Below are 13,882 nucleotides of genomic sequence, written 5' to 3'. Positions count from 1 at the left end.
TTCTTTTGGCTTTCTATTCATGGAGGGATTGCAGTGAACCTTTGGAGGTCCAGATTCGGAGCCGACCCTACTTGCCCTCGTTGCCTTTCTGCTTCGGAGTCTATTCAGCATTGCTTATGGGATTGCAGACAGGCGAGATTGATTTGGATGGGGATAGCCAGGATCTTCAGTCACTTTGCCCATTCCCCACTCTTTATGACTTGGGGCTCGGTGGCTTGGCTTTCTCTTACAGGACCTCAGGTTTTCTATGAGGGACTTGACTCCTCCCGGGCCATTTCAGTTCGACATCATCGGGTTGAGCTCTGCTCGTTGGATGTGGTTACACACCGTCCTTTTACAGCTGTACATGCCTCTGTGGATACTTCTTGGGAGATTATAGCGAGCATAGCAGCCTGGCATATCTGGAGATCCAGATGCACAGAGGCTATGGAGGGTACTCAGGTTCATCCCTCGCACACATTGGCTAGTATCTGGACAGACATCGTACACACTCTGATGGCCGTATGGACGGGCATGCAGGGGGACTCCCGTGCAGCCTCAGCTAGGAGGGCTTCTTTCTTCAGGGAATGGAAGGATTCTCCTTTCTTCTCTGAATCTACTACAGGGTTGAGATGGCACTTTCAGCCTCAGCCTTGGTTTCTTTCCACCTCACTCTGAGGGGGTTTTTTATTATCCTCATGATTTCATGATGTACTCCGCTTTGAGCTTGCTCTCGCGGGTTTTTGTTCTTACTTAATAGAAGTCTTTTTCATGGAAACTATGTTTTCTTCTGATCGATTTTTGCCATATTTATGCATAGTTGGAAGCTTTTTTTTTCCTTCGCTCGGACGCTCGGAAGATTTCGCTCAGAAAATGCTCGTCCCCCAACCTCTTCATGAGGTAAACTTTATTAGAGACAGTTCCTTCTCATAAGTGGCACACAGTTTCTTCCACAAATCTTCCGTAGTCTGCTCATTTACTACTGTGAAATAAACTGACTCTGCAAGATGAAGTCTAATAGTAGACTTTGCTAATGCATCCAACTCATTCCAATCATCCTCAGACATATTTGCAGGCTTAGCTCCCTGCCAAGGGTTTAATCTGCTTCTTTTGAATAAGCACATCCCTTATCTGTTCTTTCCACAAAGAAAAGTTTGTCCCATCAAACTTTTTAATGTTGAAAAACTCCTTTTCAGACATGGAAGAGGATGCCATGATGCAAATAAAGCAAAATCCCAAATGCTAGTGCTTGCAAGAGAGAATCACACCAAATACTAGGTGCACCCAAATGTGTATGCCACAATACAGTGAAATATCACTAAAACTCGAAGCTCAAAGCATCAAAAGATACAGCTGATTCATGTGCATGTACTATGCATCCATATGAGCAAATCTGGCCCAAAAAAAAATGCCAACTGCAATGGCAATCCAAAATGCCAATAAGTGCCAAATGGCTCAACCATAAACACCGTCCATGGGCATATGCATCAACAATATCTCATCCAAGAGAGCATAACACTATCAGTGCATCACCTGCAATGTGTCAAAGCTGTCCCTCAACATAAATAGCATCCATGTGCAAAGCGTCCATAAAAATAGCATCCCACAAGGTAATCTAGGCCTATCAGCGCATCCAATAAGGATCGCAATGCATCCAAATGGCCTATAAGTCATCCACTGCAACCCAATGCACACCACAAATGAGCGCACATGGCTCAAACCCGGCTCAAACTGCAACCAGAGTGATTTGCATAAGGTATGCTCAAGAAATCATGGTCCCACGAAAATGACCGCTACTAAAAATAGAACCTGAGATGCCTCAAAACATGGGCGCCATTGCATAATCGGACTCAGCAAGAAAATCTGCAAATATCTCTCTTTTGCCGGAACTCCAAAATCCCAACCGATGAGTGAGAAATAGGAGTCAACACTTATCCACTGCCATGTGGCATAAATCTAAGGTTTCAAAACCTTAGAATAAAAAATGCATAATAGAGAGACGAAATCTAATACACAGAGATCTATAACTCTGAAAATACTCAACCGAATCATGCAAGAACTAACAGGTAGGGGTTTTTAGGCGTTCGGAACGCAATGGGACAGACGGTTTTGGAAACCGTGTGATGAGCAACATAGAAGTTTTAGGACCTCCTGAGTCCACCGGAACTGACAGATTCACAAATGGTTGCTCTAAACTTGAGTTCCAACACCCGGGCAGAAAAACGTAGAAACTGACACAGTGAGCTAAAAATCCAATGAAATGATCCCAGATTCAATAATAAAGGTGTTTCCAAGCTCCTGAAGTGAAATGGACACCAAAAGCAAGCAATAGTTGCCTCTACAAGTCAATACGGAGTCTCTGTCGTCGAACGAAACGGGAAAAATCTTAAAAAACGAGTTTTTCTTTGAAAATACTTAACAGGCTCTCAAAACCGCTTCGCAAAACCAAAGTGACTTTTCCAAAGGTTCCTCCAAGGTCTCTGCACACTCGGATGCAAGTAAAGTCACCCACAAAGCTTCCCACAGAGCTTCTCCTTCCTCCCACAGAGCTGCTGAGCTTCCAGGCATTCATGCACGCTCAGCTAGATCACCCAGGCTCTGATACCAGTTGAGAGTGCTCTCAACGAAAGCGGAACGGAAGAGGGAGAGAGAGAAACAAAGAGCCATACAAGTTTTGGTGGGTGCCGAACACCCTAATCTTCTTTTTCATTCATTTATATATGTGTTTGAGTATTGTACATAACCGGGGTAAAGGCACAGTGACCTTTAATCCCCACACTCCTTGTTGGGGACTTCAACGCCAGGACGAGCACGCGCCAGGCACCACTTCTGGACTTCCGAGATGACTCTATCATGCTACCAGACATGGACCTAGACAGAGCAGGTATGACCAGGACGTCATCGGACCGACATGGGCCTGTTAGACCATATGGACACGTGCTCCTTGATCTGGGCAGGATGCATGATCTCATCATCTACAACGGGCTTGACCTATGGCCCTCCTCAAGTGGCTTTACTTGCTTCCCACATGGGGGGGGGGGCACTAGTGTAGCAGATTACATCATGGGATCCCCTACCTTCACTTCATATATCACCAACTTCACCGTAGCACCACTCCCTCTAGGAGTTGATCACACATACCTATTCTTCACTATCGCCACCCCACGCTTAGCCACACCACACACATTACACAGGAAGCACGACGCCTACCACGACATACACTTTGATCACAGCCTCTCACCGGCCTACTCTGGATGCCTAAACAGACTCCTAAGCTACATCGATCACATACCACTCATAGAGGACCGCGCTGCCCTGATTAGTCGCACACTCCACGAGGCTGCCCTCCATTGAGCCCTCTCATCTCTGCACACAGGCTGACCGATGCATCCAATACAGCTGCATAGATCTTGGACATCACATGTCCAATCATGATAGTCCTGTAGTTACTCAGGTCCATGGGATCCCCTGCCTGGTGGATGGGGGTGATGGTGTTGAGTGTCCAGGTGCGGGGGAAGCCAAGGCAAACAGCGACATTGAATAGCTTTCCTAGGATCGGGGCTACCATGTCTTTCCCATATGCGATAAACTCAGTGCATAGCCCCTCGTGATCCTTAGCTCGGCCATTGTGCAGTTTCAATGTCGCGTCCTTGACTCCCCCTCTGGTGAACAACATGCAAGTGGTGGGGCAATGCGTGTATATGAGATCTGGAGTGGGCTGGTGTGGGACATCATAAAGATGGTGTGCATACGTGTGCCAGACTCTCGTGTCGGTGAGGGGTGATGGAGACCTACGCTCAAGGAATCTCCACCAAAAATCCTTAGAGTTGTTGCTGTACAAGATGTGCAGCAGCTCCCTCCTCCTCATTTCAACAAAGAAATGCCTGCTTCTTCCGACGTACGAGACGTCGGTACTTGTGTGCCGTGTCCAATGTGTTTGAGAGGTGACATTTGGTTTTAAGTCAAAGCTGTCAGCGATAAGCCTTGCACTCCACATCGTACCAATTGTTGCAGGGTACAGAACCAAGAGGTGGTGGTCTAGTGGACCGTGTGGGGTCAGGCCGGTTTCAGGTGAGACCATGGACTATGGATCACATACTCACACTCAGGAGTGTCATTGAGGAGGCCAGATCACGAAAGGAGAGGGTATATTGCTGCTTTGTGGATTTCTGCAAAGCCTTTGACATAGTATCTCGAGCTCGTCTTATCACATGCCTACAGACACTAGGATTTGATCAGGAGATCATCTGGGCAGTCATGGCACTGTATGAGAGAATCTCAGGCCGAGTTCGGATAGGCGCAGGTTGGACAGATGAGATTTTGAGTACCACAGGAGTCAAACAGGGTTGTCCCTTATCACCAATCCTGTTTGGCCTCTACATCGATGAGCTTGAGACTTTCATGGGGGCATTCGGAGGGACCGGTTGCTCACTTGCCGATATCATCATCAGGATTCTTCTTTATGCGGATGACATGGCACTCTTGTCCACACCCGAGGGGCTCCAGCGACACCTGGATGCACTGCAGGCTTTTTGTTTATCCCATGATCTGGAGGTCAACCTTGGCAAGACCAAGGTCATGATCTTTAACACATCTCAAGCAAACATGCAACGGAAGCAGTTTACTTTTGGTGGGTCATTAGTTGAGATCATATCCTCATACACTTACTTGGGGGTAATCCTCTCCGGCCCGATCTTCACGATGAGACCAGCGATGCAGGCCAGACTGAGCAGGGGATACGCCTCACTGGCTCGGCTAGAGAGACAATGCTTCGCGACTCCGACTTCCAGGACCCTCGGACCAAGGCTCTTCTCTTTGACTCCTTGGTCCCAACCAGCCAGTATGTATGGCAGTCCTTGTTGGGGGTCTGACATGTCAGAGATAGAGTGGACACAGGTGGAGCGCCTGTAGATCCTCATGCTCTCACGGATGATCCGGGGGAAACCGTCTATATCACATCACATCATTCAGGCCGAGTTTGGTGCTTCTCCACTCCAACTAGATGCAGCCTTTCAGACCATTATATATCTACACCGGGTTAGATCATATGGGGACTACACATCAGGGAGACAGAGGTTGCCATGGTTGGCTCTCGATTCCTCCATGAGGTTGGCAGCAGAGGGAGACGAGCGATGCTAGTATACACGGACTCACAGATGGTTTGTGAGACTAGGGTTCCACATCAATAGGATACTCCTTTTCACTTCAGTTTAGATGCCCCTCCGGTACTCCCACCCACCATCCCGATCGGGCCACACACCAATTAGGTCATTCGTGAGGATCTCCTGCAGCTACACACCTTTGGGACCTGGGTTGGAGCTGAGGGAGCTTCCAGTGAAGCTGAGTTTCTACAGAGATTACTGTCTTCGTATTTCGGAGGAAGGATTCATCACACCACCGGGGTACACTGAGCTTCATATGCCTTAGTCACTATGGATCTCCATCGGACAGTTTCGGGTATCATCACGCCGCCTCCGCATAGAGAGCGGCAGAGCAAAGCGGATTCCTAGGGAGCATTGCTTATGCATATTGTGCGACTGTCAGGAGGTCAAGTTGGAGGAGCATTTTATTTTCAAGTGCCCAGTGTACTACGAGATCTGAGGTTGCTACCAATGCCTCTTCAGAGACAGCTCTGGGCTCTTTTCCAGATTCCTCACCTACCCAGATCAGAGATGCCTCGCGGCCTTCATTCACGAGGAGGTCCGACACAGAGGGTACTTACTCAGTTGATGGAGCTTGGCCACATCATCAGACACCTCTAAGAGCAGGATGACAGAGTTCTTCTTATCGAGTGACATTGATCGTCTAGTCTTTAGCCGCAGACGTGACAGAGACCCCGACCCGACGACCATAGCACGACACACGAGACATTGAGGGGACACACAGATCACTCTGGGGGACCTCCCGTCATTGTTTAGACCCGGGATACGTCCCACGGGAGTCACGGTGGCTCTGGTCTTGCGTCGAGCCTCGTCCAGGAGACCGAGACGTACAACACCACTCGACGGGCACCAGCATCCCATCATCGGCTATGCACCAGCTAGGGCAACATGACATACAGAGGATTCCGCTCCGCTCCAATCCTTTTCTTTTCATTTTTACATTCAGACGTATTTGATTTGATTATGTATGATCAAACTTGGGATTCAACATGGGTGATGATGCTTGTTTCAGTAGCTCCACCCTTATTGTGATTTGTATCAGGTTTTCTTTCAGTCTCATAGACCCATCGGTCTTCCGAAGATAAAATTTCTTTCTTTCTTTCTCACCTTGCCTTCATGGGGGGATGTTAGAATATGAAGCCAAGTTGAGTTAGTTTGGTGTGTTCTAGTCTAGTGTACCCTATGGATGCCACGTGTCACATTGGGAGTTATCCCATATGCATAGGTGTTCATATGTGTGTGTGTGCTCTATATAAGAGCTGCACTTGTCAAGTGTTAAATCAATCAAGTATCAAGCTACAAGCTCTTTGGTCTACATGTGAGTACTTTCATATTGGTTCATTACTCTAGTCATTTCATTTCCATTTCATTATGTCTCTCTTTGAATATCACTTCCTCTCTCCCTAGCCTACCCTCTCTCTCTCTCCCTCTCCCTCTCCACCATTTTCCTTCAACACCGGCTACATCCTCCAATGAGGACGGAAAGATGTGTATGAAGGCATGCTTGTTCTCCACACCTTTAGCTTTACATGCCGTGAGAAATTTCCTCACATGAGCTTCCGCATCCTCATGGAGGTGGCCTTTGAACTTCTGAGTCTTCACATGGACCTTGTTGAATAACTCAAGAAGTCTGGCTTTTTCTGCAGGACTGAGAACCAATATCCCACTGGAGAGGCTGAAGAGGGTGAAGGGCCTCCCGAAGGAGCAGTGCTTAATGTGGGTGCCATGGAGACATATGGTGGAGAGGCTGATGAGACAACACCTCCTGTAGTGGACCACACTAGTGAAGTGAGTATTGATGTAGCCATAGAGGAAATAGATGGTACTTGATGTAGCCATAGAGGAAATAGATGGTACTGCATGTGCTCCAAGCACTATCATTGGGAAAGTAGATGATGAGGACATGGGAAACGTGGGGGTCAATGCGGATGCAAGGGCAGTTGGGAAAGAGAGAGATAGAGTAGAAGCCATGTATGATGGATAAGCAGTAGGAACAAATAGAGATAATGGGAATGGCAGCGTAGATGGTGGGGACATGACTGGAGAAAAATGAGAACCCAGGGGTGCCATGGATGTACAAACTAGACTCGACGCATAACATATGAAATAGTAGCTTGATCACTAGATGTCAAGTCCGGTGCTGAAGTAGTCATCACTACTCTTGTCGAGGTGGTTGTTGATGAAGACATTGTTACAAGAGGAGAAGAGGAGCTATCTTGAACTCGGTCTCCTGAGGAGCCTTCGTCCTTCGCACATTCCTGTTTCACGTGCTCTCCACTTTGTACCTTTTCTTCTATGGAGTCCCGATTTGACCACCAAGGATCTTGTTGGTCCAGCTCCATGAGAGTTTCGATGATGTTACTTGCTCTGGCTACTGCTCCAATGGGTTTTGAGGACTTTGCAAACTTCCGTCTCACGTAATGCTTTTTGTATCGAGTTTGGTTAGCCGGAAGTCTTCTCTACTCTCCTTAAGTAACTCTCACTAGCTCCTTTAAGGGTATCAGAACTACTCGGCATAAGAACTCTCTCCTCTAGGACCCTAGAACACCAGTTGGCTCTTGCTATCAACACTAGGAGTGTCCCACCGTGATCGCCATAAACTGCCTGAGGGGGGGAGGGGGGGTCCTATCCCTTTTGGAGGTGTTACCGGATGCCAAAGGCCAATGGTGTAAGAAGCATGGGTGTCGTAAGCTCTAATACAGTGGATCGCGCAGAGCGCACTGTGCAATGATGTGCGGGTGTCGTAGGCTGCAGTAAAGTGTTCACATGCACTGTGCACAGATGTACTGGTGTCGAAGGCTGTAATGCAATGAATCGTGCCGTATGAGTGCACTATGCAAGGTGATGGGCACATTGGGATGAGAAGTCCAGAGAATGAACGCAAGGAGAAACATGTGTGGGAGAGTCGTGAACAACCCCATATTCTAGGGAAACAGAAAGGATGAGAGAGTGACTAGGTCGGCCGAAGTACACAAATCACTGAAATGGACAACCGATGTTACAAGCCACAAGTCACAAGTCACAAGAGGTGGCCATATCTGTCACAATACACAGGTCTATCCCCATAGCGGACACAAAGCTACAACGGGCAAGCTCGTAGCTCAAGACTCTATCTTCTCCACTCACTCTCCTCTCGGCAAGCTCATAGGTCTAGCCTCTATCTCTCCTCACACTCTCCTCTCTCCCTCTCTCTTAGGAATGCCGAATGCCGAATGCTCAATGATCAATGATGAATGCCTCCTGATCCTCTTCATCCTCATCGATGATGCCTTGGAGAGTCCCTCCCCTCTCTAAGAATCTCCTCCATTTCTCTTGATTGGTGGTCTTGCTATCTCCCTTAGCCATTGCGCCATTGGCTATGCAACGCTGCTGGGTCTCTTAATGGCTTGGGCAACCTCTTGACTCACCAGCCTCTTCTAGTCGGCGCGGTGTAAAAACTCCATGTGCATTTATCACACGGCCTTGTGTAGTGAGCTCGACCACTAAACCACTAAATGACGTCCTTTGCCATGTGCAGCTGGTGTTAATTCCCCTGGCTGCTCCATGTGCACCGCTCAAGGTGCGATCGCCTTGGGTATGGTACTCCTTGGTGAATATGTTGTTGACATATGGTTGACATGTGGTCAACACATGACAACATAGTGATTGCTTGAGAGTGTCTTGCAACATGGCCGGTGGAAGTGTATGAGGATTGACTGGATGGATTGCCATTCGCCAATCGATGGCAGAAGGCCGATTCAAACCGATAAAGAATTTGTTTGTCACATAGGGAGAGGCTAGGAGGGAGAGGTAGGCGTAGAGTTTGAGAGACTAAGGGGAGAGGGGGCTGAGAAGGAGAAGGGAGAAACTAAGGGAGGGCCGAGACTAAAAGGGAGGGGTTGAGAGTTGATAAGGGAGAGGCTAAAGGCGGAGGGGAAACCGAGGAGGGCAGAGAGGTGAGAGTGTTAGATGCTGAGAGGGAAAGAGTTTGGGCTGCAGGCTGAGATGGGAGAGGGTTAGGGACTGATAGGGGCTGAGGTGTGAAGGGATAGTCTTAGGGTTGATACGGGAGAGGCTTGGGGCTGAGAAGGGAAGGGCTGAAGGCTGAGAGAAGATGAGGGAGAAAGCAGAGAGGTGAGAGAGGGATAGAAAAGAGACCCCCTAGATGAAGCCACAAAAAAATGACTCAACTCCCAGTCCTACAATTCCTAATCCAACCAGTGAGCTAACGAGCCATTGTATGGCCCAATAAACAACAGTTTTACGTCCCCATAAATTAGTGAAGTGTACGGCACAATAACGGCATCAGATTTTATGACACTGTGGAACTCTGCCCTAGCAAACACAGAGAATGGTGTGAAATTTGCAGCAGAGGTACGGCTCTCTGCACGAACCAAAGTTGGCAGCAGATGTACGGCACTGTGTAGGACTGTACAGTCACACAGCTAGTAGCAGATGTATGATGCTGTGTACGATTGTACAGCCACAAAACTGGCAGAAGATGTACAACACCATGTACGGCCCTTGTACGGAAATGAGAGTAGGATTACATCCCAGAGTACAGATCACAGTTCGAATCAAAGAGATGTAAATCATGATCCTTCTCATGGGCAATGGCATAATCGTTGATCCTATGCTTTGGCAGCAATACCAGCTAACAAGGCTAGTGGGAGAGCTGAGAGGGAAGCCAAAGCTAGGAGGCCAAGGGAACAAGGTAGGAAGGGGGGAGAGAGGCATGTCGGGGAGCTGCTCATGCAATCTAGTGCTCTTTTTTGGCCAGTTGTGGGTTTTCTTTTAATGCTTTTGGCAGAGGTTTTCGATGGCCTGAGCCTTTCTACCTTTGCTAGGAGCCTGTTGTGGTTTGATGGTCTTTTTCCAACTAGCTTTTATTGAGGATTCTAGTCCTCGTTTGCCCTATTTTCACCCTTTTTCCTTTTCTGGTAGTACAATGCTCATGCTTATTTTCTTTTCGAGATTGGACCTTGGTGGTGACCCTTGATTCAGCAAGAGGGACTCTTATAGAAGCACCCTCGACTCCCCAAGTGAAGTTAAGATTGCAGCTGAATCTTTTTCCTTGGTACCATGGTTTCACTATTTAGGACATGGACATGACCCATCTCATGCCCTGATTTTTTGCGAGAGTTTGCGCTGGCGAGGGAGTACCAGGCCATTGCCATTGGATGTGCTTTTGACTCAATACTGCAGTCTCTACTAGATATGGTAGCCTCAGTCGTGGCGGATGATGGGGTGCCTTGACTCAGGCTGGCTGTAGAGAGTCTAGAGTCCCTTCCTTAGGTCGAGACCTTTGATGGGGGAGAGCTCCACCAGTGGATTGAGGTCTCAAGATTACGACGACAGTGCCTACGGTGTAGGCAAATGGGCCACCTTGCACGTGATTGCACCTCTAGAAGACAAAGATGAGCTTCTCCCCTCCCGGCCACCGAGATCAACATAGGCATCAGAGGGAGCTTCAGTTGCATAGGGGTCAGCGTCCTTGTAGGCAACAAATTTAGCAAGATTCCTAGATTCCTTGGGTGGAGCCTTCCGTGGGGAAGCGCACTAGGATGGAGAGGAAAAAGCCGAGTAAGAAGGCCATGAAGAACCGGAGCCAGCCCCAGACTTAGAGAGATGACACGAGCAGAGGGGGAGGCGGCTTCCCAGTTTTAGGGGGAACATTGGAGGGTGCCCCCTCAAGCTAACCTCAGACCCTAAAGGATGAGACTTTCGTTGATGTTCCTATAGATTCCCTAGAGCCGATGGCCCATTACACTCAGGCCTTTGCATGACGATAGGCAACAAGTGAGCCACTTCGTCCCTTGCCCCCCATTCAGCACCCCCCCCCCCCCCCCCCCGCCCCGTTCTGGATATCCCCTCCTCTTTGCAGCCCACGGCTCAATCCGGTCCACCCCCTTTGACAATTCCTCTGGAGGTAGTTGTTTTCAGAGAGATGACACGAGCAGAGGGGGAGGCGGCTTCCCAGTTTTAGGGGGAACATTGGAGGGTGCCCCCTCAAGCTAACCTCAAACCCTAAAGGATGAGACTTTCGTTGATGTTCCTATAGATTCCCTAGAGCCAATGGCCCATTACACTCAGGCTTTTGCATGACGATAGGCAACAAGTGAGTCACTTCGTCCCTTGCCCCCCATTCAGCACCCCCCCAGCTCCGTTCTGGATATCCCCTCCTCTTTGCAGCCCACGGCTCAATCCGGTCCACCCCCTTTGACAATTCCCCTGGAGGTAGTTGTTTTCACTACCTGCACCCCCCTCCCTTTGCTGCAGTCTTTCTTTCTTCTTCATCTTCGAGTCCCTCCCTTTTGTGGGGTGCTCAACCTCGCCTGGAAGCTCAACCCTCAGGCAAGAGCAAGGTTGAGTCTTCTCCAACACAGTATGTGGCTTTATTTTTGCAGTAGTAGCAGCAGTGGGCTCCAGGCTAGCAGCCATAGGCATTGATGCTCCGTCAAGAGGCGCAGAGGGATGTGGTAGGACAGACAATGGACTTCCTCTTGATGCCGGAGCATATATTTTCAGCATTAGCTATTAATCGTCACCGCCTCCTTCTCCCAAGGAGAGGCCCTAAGGTCTAGTCCCCCACAGTTAGCAAGAGTGGTGGGGTATGTATCTCTTCTCACAGGCAAGTGCCTTGGAGAGATACGATCAAGGAGATCTCAGCAGTATGGATGGGTCTTCGGATGGGGGATTTCAGGATAGGGAATGTGTAAGACCTTGCTTGTCGCTAGCAGTGCCCAACCTTTTGGAGGTTGCTCGCAGAGTGCCTCCCAGACGTTGACTCTTGGGTTATTAGGGGAGACTTTAATAACATTGAGTTTGAGGAGGACAAGTAGGGGGGAGGTCCTTTTATTGCTGTGCCCGTGGCGGAGCGCAATGCATGAGAGCAGTGTATCTTCACCATTAGTGGCAGGGATCCGTGGTGGCGGGAGCCAGAATTCTCTAGGCTTCCTAGTAGCTTATGTTTTCCCTTTGGGCAGAGGAGGTACAACAGCTTGCCAGAGACCCTTGCCAAGTTCTATGTGGAAGACTGGGCCATGCATAGAGGAGGTTCCACTGGCATCCAGTGTTGATTCTTGAGCAGCCACATGAAGGACTTCCACAAAAGGGGGTTCACATGGAGGTATAAAGCCCCCTTCTAAGAGGGCGTTTGGCGAAAGCTTCTATGTTGTAGGTCATTCAAACTCCCTCTAGCAGGCATGGCCCTTGTGGGTCAACTAGGTTTGTTTGGCTATGGCTTGATATATTGCCTCGTGTTGGTGCTTTCATAGGGGCTGAAGGGGGCAGCTTAGGCTCCTAGTGCCTAATTTCTTATGCGCAAGATCAAATGTACGGGGAACAATAGAGCCAGGATCTCTTGGCAGACGATGATTCTATTATTGCAGGCTCTGGGAGGACTTGGCATATTGATCCCGATATGCATAGTGGAGCTCTTTGTGGTGGTACAAGGCCTCACATCTGGTCTGAGCCTTGGAAGCTCTTGCTGCAATGAGGGCTTCTCAAGAATGCCCCTTGTAGAGGAGACCCTCGTGGCAGCCATCCCACATGTGGATGTTCTTAGATAACCCCCTCACAAGGAAGGGCTTCGCCTTGATGCAGAGCCTTCCCAGGGTTTGCTTATCTGGAGGTCTCATTCAAGCCATCCCTTCATGCCCTAAGGAGTTCGAGCAATAGCCTCTTATATGGCATCCAAAGGTTAGGGATCAAGAGGGGTTGATGCTCAAACAGAGGATACACATAGGATGGGCTTAGTGAGATAGTGGACCTGCTAGGCCCTTCAAAGCTTGGTGCCACCTTCCTGCAGAGATAGAGGCACATGTGCATTTGAGGGGAGGCATTAGGATGGTGGAGATTGAGCCGGTGATCCCAGTGTCATGGTGAGAGGGCCTATGAAGGGCAACAAACCCACCCTGCTAGTATGGTCAATTTTCTAGGATAACAGTACCCCTCAAGGTTCAGTTTTTGCAGCAGCCCCTTGTCTTTTTACTGCATATGCTATAGGGTTGTGACAGGAGGCCTTCTTCTGCCTAAGACAATAGATGACCTAGAGGTGGACACTGCTATGGAGGTGTTGGAGTGGCAAAGGATCAAGGTAGGGGGATGTTGGGGCAAGGGCTTAGCTCCTTTTTTTCACAGGCAAATAGGAGGGTCATCCTCTTAGAGAGGTCTAATTGGGATCTAGGGGAGCAGTTCTTTTTTTTTGCAAAAAAGAGACTTCTATTAAGTAAGAAAGAAACTCGCTAGAGCAAGCTCTGAGTGGAAATACAACATCATTAAATCATGAAGAAAAATAAAACCCCCTCAAAGTGAGGTGGAAAACAACCAAGGCTGAGGCTGGAAGTGCCACCTCAACCCTGTAGGAGTCTTAGAGAAGAAAGGAGAATCCTTCCATTCCTTGAAGAAAGAAGCCCTCCTAGCTGAGGCTACACGGGAGTCTCCCTGTATACTCATCCATACGGCCATTAAAGTATGTACGGTGTCTGTCCAGATATGTCTGTCCAGATACTAGCCAAAGTGTGCGAGGGATGAACCTGAGTACCCTCCATAGCCTCTGTGCATGTGGCTCCCTAGATATGCCAAGATGCTATGCTCGCTAAAATCTCCCAAGAAGTATCCACAGAGGCATGTACATCTGTAAAAGGAAGGTGTGGTACCACATCCAACGAACAGGACTCAATCTAATGACGTCGAACCAAAATGGCCCGAGAGCAGTCAAGTCTCTCATAGAATACCTGAGGCCCTGTAAGAGAAAGCCA

General features: G+C 48.8%; 1 protein-coding gene across 7 annotated transcripts in view; it reads left to right on the top strand.

Annotated features, from left to right (window-relative positions):
• LOC147883555 (receptor-like cytoplasmic kinase 185) overlaps positions 1 to 13,882 on the top strand; it is a 181,790-nt gene that overhangs the window by 20,429 nt on the left and 147,479 nt on the right. The window lies entirely within an intron of this gene.

Source organism: Dipteris shenzhenensis, chromosome 28 (assembly GCF_047967505.1).
Source record: "Dipteris shenzhenensis isolate YYH24624 ecotype China chromosome 28, Dip_SZ_1.0, whole genome shotgun sequence".
In the NCBI taxonomy this organism is placed as follows: Eukaryota; Viridiplantae; Streptophyta; class Polypodiopsida; order Gleicheniales; family Dipteridaceae; genus Dipteris; species Dipteris shenzhenensis.
This window is presented reverse-complemented; position numbering and strand designations above follow the sequence as displayed.